This window comes from Astyanax mexicanus, unplaced genomic scaffold (assembly GCF_023375975.1).
Source record: "Astyanax mexicanus isolate ESR-SI-001 unplaced genomic scaffold, AstMex3_surface scaffold_85, whole genome shotgun sequence".
In the NCBI taxonomy this organism is placed as follows: domain Eukaryota; kingdom Metazoa; phylum Chordata; class Actinopteri; order Characiformes; family Acestrorhamphidae; genus Astyanax; species Astyanax mexicanus.
The window spans coordinates 32,501-37,500 of NW_026040095.1; the positions used below are offsets into that span (position 1 = coordinate 32,501).

General features: G+C 54.4%; 3 non-coding genes across 3 annotated transcripts in view; all 3 read right to left on the reverse strand.

The window, feature by feature from the left end:
- The window catches only part of LOC125798771 (28S ribosomal RNA), a 4,065-nt gene extending 3,982 nt beyond the window's left edge, over positions 1 to 83 (reverse strand). The window contains exon 1 of the ribosomal RNA XR_007437565.1: positions 1 to 83. This exon is cut by the window's left edge and continues 3,982 nt beyond it. This is a non-coding gene — a ribosomal RNA (28S ribosomal RNA).
- Positions 84 to 745: 662 nt separating this feature from the next.
- On the reverse strand, positions 746 to 899 carry LOC125798774 (5.8S ribosomal RNA). The gene has a single exon (XR_007437568.1). It is a non-coding gene; the product is annotated as a 5.8S ribosomal RNA (ribosomal RNA).
- Positions 900 to 1,272: 373 nt separating this feature from the next.
- On the reverse strand, positions 1,273 to 3,136 carry LOC125798767 (18S ribosomal RNA). The gene has a single exon (XR_007437562.1). It is a non-coding gene; the product is annotated as an 18S ribosomal RNA (ribosomal RNA).
- Between the last annotated feature and the right edge of the window lie 1,864 nt (positions 3,137 to 5,000).

Consider the following 5,000-nt stretch of genomic DNA (forward strand, 5'->3'; position numbering starts at 1 on the left):
CTAGGGGAATCCTTGTTAGTTTCTTTTCCTCCGCTTAGTAATATGCTTAAATTCAGCGGGTCGTCTCGTCTGATCTGAGGTCGCGCTCGAAGGGCTGTCGTCGCCAGGCGTACGCCGCCGCGAGGGAGGGCGGGAACCACCCCTCGCGGTCTGGCTGGAAACCATTCGGAGGAACCCTTTCGAGACGGGGAGGTTCGATTCGGCCGGAGGACGAAGGATGAAAACGGGAAGAAAAAAACTTAAGCCCCCCTCTTCGCCTTCTACCGGAGCTATCCTACCAACCTCTCTTTTGCCGCGCTCTCGGCCCGAACGAAAAGGAGAGGGAGGACGGAGATCCGCCGACGGAGAGACGGCGCGCGTAACGGGCAGCCAGAGAGGGTAAAACCCACCGGCAGCCGTCGCTACGACGTCTCTCCACGGATCGCCGCCACCTCTCCCCTCGCCGGAACGAGGAACGGTAGAGGACGGTGTGTGGAAAGCCGGCCTCCGAGACCCATCGCTGGGCAACGGAGACGAAGGCGAGAGGGGTGGACGAAAGTCTTTTCCCCCGCGATCAAGCCCGTCGAGCGGCTTTTGTCGAGTCCCGAACGAGAAGGGAACCTGACCGAGTCTGCTTTTAGGAAGACGAAGGCGCCTCGGATCGGGCACCTGCGAACCTCCAGCCGCGGTCCCCTCGAACCGTCTCTTAACTCTTCCCCGGAGGGAAGAGGGAGACGGAACGAAAAGGTCCGATAGATTGGAATAGCGACCCTCAGACAGGCGTGGCCCCGGGATTGACCCGGGGCCGCAATGTGCGTTCAAAGTGTCGATGATCAATGTGTCCTGCAATTCACATTAGTTCTCGCAGCTGGCTGCGTTCTTCATCGACGCACGAGCCAAGTGATCCACCGCTAAGAGTTGTACTCTTTATGGTTGTTTTTGTTTCGAAGCCATGTAACCAACAGACACAAAAAGTGACGGTTTGAAATAATGTTTTACGGCAGCCGCGGGTACGGGCGCCCCGGAACGCCTAAGCGAACTCGGGGTCATCAAACCGCGCCGCCGAGCCGCCTCCGGAGTAAGAAACCCCGCAGACGGACTTCGGGGGCCAGGTACCCGTCTCCCTTTGGCCGTAAAACACGTTTTTTGCTCAGGACACCGTTTTTCGATCAAGTCATTAAAAGGCCGAAGGGAATCCCTGTAGTTCCCAACGTCGGGCCGTGGCTTGAACATTTTTTGTTTGTGGAAATGGGAGTCGCGCCTACTGGGAGACACTACCAACCCAAGTCCCGGTAATGATCCTTCCGCAGGTTCACCTACGGAAACCTTGTTACGACTTTTACTTCCTCTAGATGATCAAGTTCGATCGACTTTTCAGCACAGCACCAAGGCCCCGCGAAGGAGCCCCGGCGTGGCCGATCCGAGGACCTCACATAACCATCCAATCGGTAGTAGCGACGGGCGGTGTGTACAAAGGGCAGGGACTTAATCAGCGCGAGCTGATGACCCGCACTTACTGGGAATTCCTCGTTCATGGGGAATAATTGCAATCCCCAATCCCCGTCACGAACGGGTTTAAGCGGATTACCCGCGCCTCTCGGCGTAGGGTAGGCACACGCTGGCCCGGCCATTGTGGCGCGCGTGCAGCCCCGGACATCTAAGGGCATCACAGACCTGTTATTGCTCCATCTCGCGTGGCTATACGCCACTGGTCCCTCTAAGAAGTTAACCGCGACCGCGGGGGGCCGCGTAACTATTTAGCACGAAGGAATCTCGTTCGTTATCGGAATTAACCAGACAAATCACTCCACCAACTAAGAACGGCCATGCACCACCACCCACAGAATCGAGAAAGAGCCATCAGTCTGTCAATCCTTTCCGTGTCCGGGCCGGGTGAGGTTCCCCGTGTTGAGTCAAATTAAGCCGCAGGCTCCACTCCTGGTGGTGCCCTTCCGTCAATTCCTTTAAGTTTCAGTTTTGCAACCATACTCCCCCCGGAACCCAAAGACTCTGGTTTCCCCGCACGCTGCCCGGCGGGTCATGGGAATAACGCCGCCGGATCGCGGGTCGGCATAGTTTACGGTCGGAACTACGACGGTATCTGATCGTCTTCGAACCTCCGACTTTCGTTCTTGATTAATGAAAACATTCTTGGCAAATGCTTTCGCTTTCGTCCGTCTTGCGCCGGTCCAAGAATTTCACCTCTAGCGGCGCAATACGAATGCCCCCGGCCGTCCCTCTTAATCATGGCCCTGGTTCAGGAAACCCACAAAATAGAACCGGAGTCCTATTCCATTATTCCTAGCTCAGGCATTCAGGCGAGTTTGGTGCCCGCTTTGAACACTCTGATTTTTTCAAAGTAAACGCTCCGGACCCCTGAGGACCGGACACCCAACCAAGGGCATCCGGGGGGCGCCGGGAGGCAGGGTCTGGGACAGGCGGTAGCTCGCCTCGCGGCGGACCGCCAGCCCACTCCCGAAGTCCAACTACGAGCTTTTTAACTGCAGCAAATTTAATATACGCTATTGGAGCTGGAATTACCGCGGCTGCTGGCACCAGACTTGCCCTCCAATGGGTCCTCACCCATGTGTTTAGGATACGTTCATTCCGATTACAGGGCCTCGAAAGAGACCTGCATCGTTATTTTTCGTCACTACCTCACCGTGTCGGTAATGGGTAATTTGCGCGCCTGCTGCCTTCCTTGGATGTGGTAGCCATTTCTCAGGCTCCCTCTCCGGAATCGAACCCTGATTCCCCGTTACCCGTGGTCACCATGGTAGCCCCCTATGCTACCATCGACAGCTGATAGGGCAGACATTCGAATGAGACGTCGCCGCCGCGGTGGGCGCGCGATCGACCCGAGGTTATCTAGAGTCACCAAAGGGCCGGGGGAAACCCTCGCGGGTCCCCCCGGGTGGGTTTTGGGTCTGATAAATGCACGCATCCCGGCCCCCCCGAGAGAGGACCGGTCAGCGCTCGTTTGCATGTATTAGCTCTGGAATTACCACAGTTATCCGAGTAACGTGTGGAGCGATCAAAGGAACCATAACTGATTTAATGAGCCATTCGCAGTTTCACTGTACCTTCCGTGTGCACTTAGACCTGCATGGCTTAATCTTTGAGACAAGCATATGTTACTGGCAGGATCAACCAGGTTGCTGCGAGTGGTTTTTGTCACAGAAAAAACCATTGGTTCTTAGAGGGAGAGGGATCGGCCCCGTACCGTCCGAAGGACCCCCCGGGGAGGGGGGGAACGGGCGGAGAGGCTCGTCCGAGCTCACCCCTCATTGCTCCCAGTGGAAATTAGTGTGGCAACTCCGCTGCGCGAGTTCCCGCTTGCTTCGGGGATAACAAGGAAACGCTCGTTCCGAAACCGGGGGTCCGGAGCTTTTTGAAGCCGGGTGCTGGAGCTCGGTTGGACGCGAGGACCACCGAGGCATCCGAGTCCGACGGCTCCGGGCCGACCGGTTATCGTGTAGGGCAGATTGAGATATAGACGGGCCGTCTACGACTCCCTCGGATAGGTTCGGAAAGGTCCTCCCCCTGACGGAGGACCCCCCTGGAGGCTAACCCGCTGGGTCGGGTAGGAACGCACCGCGCACAGTGGCCACGGAGGGCCGCGCGGTTGCCTACCCAGGCGGGCTCGGTAGTCCATTCGATCGGGTCAAAATAATGAAAGAGATACCCCCCCTGGAACCGTCTCTGGAAGTTTGGTTTTTCCTCCGTACCGCCTGGGGGGCGGGGGGCGGGACGGAGGCCGACCTGCGGAGCTTCTTGGTCGGGTAGGATCGGGTCCGTGTTATAGTGTCCAAAAATCCACTTTGGAACCATTATTGGGGCTTTATTTAAGCTCTGCCATGCTTAGAAATGAATGGAGAATCATCTCCAGTGCTTGGACCCCTAGTCATTGCCACTCTCCTCAACAGTCCGACGGCACCCCTTTGAAAAACCCCCCGACGAAAAATCCTCCAGAGCGCGGGCGAACTCGCTCCGAGGCCGACCGGAGTGCACCTTCGTCGGGCAAGGGAGTCGGGCGAAGGGGGTCAGAAATCCTGGAGCTCGCCACCCTCACTAGTTTTTGGCGTGAAATGGTAGACCAAAAGTGGGGACTTAGAAAAATTTCGCACTTTTTCGACCTACCACTGGTAGACCGAGTGGGACTTAGTCATTTTTTCAGCTTTTTCGGGCCTACCACTGGTAGACCAAGTTGGACTTAGTCATTTTTTCAACTTTTCGAGCCTACCACTGGTAGACCAAGTTGGACTTAGTCATTTTTTCGACTTTTCGAGCCTACCACTGGTAGACCAAGTTGGACTTAGTCATTTTTTCGACTTTTCAGAGCTACCACTGGTAGACCAAATGGGACTTAGTCATTTTTTCAACTTTTCGAGCCTACCACTGGTAGACCAAGTTGGACTTAGTCATTTTTTCAGCTTTTTCGGGCCTACCACTGGTAGACCAAGTTGGACTTAGTCATTTTTTCGACTTTTCAGAGCTACCACTGGTAGACCAAGTTGGACTTAGTTATTTTTTCAACTTTTCGAGCCTACCACTGGTAGACCAAGTTGGACTTAGTCATTTTTTCGACTTTTCAGAGCTACCACTGGTAGACCAAGTTGGACTTAGTCATTTTTTCAACTTTTCGAGCCTACCACTGGTAGACCAAGTTGGACTTAGTCATTTTTTCGACTTTTCAGAGCTACCACTGGTAGACCAAATGGGACTTAGTCATTTTTTCAACTTTTCGAGCCTACCACTGGTAGACCAAGTTGGACTTAGTCATTTTTTCGACTTTTCGAGCCTACCACTGGTAGACCAAGTTGGACTTAGTCATTTTTTCGACTTTTCAGAGCTACCACTGGTAGACCAAGTTGGACTTAGTTATTTTTTCAACTTTTCGAGCCTACCACTGGTAGACCAAGTTGGACTTAGTCATTTTTTCGACTTTTCAGAGCTACCACTGGTAGACCAAGTTGGACTTAGTCATTTTTTCGACTTTTCAGAGCTACCACTGGTAGACC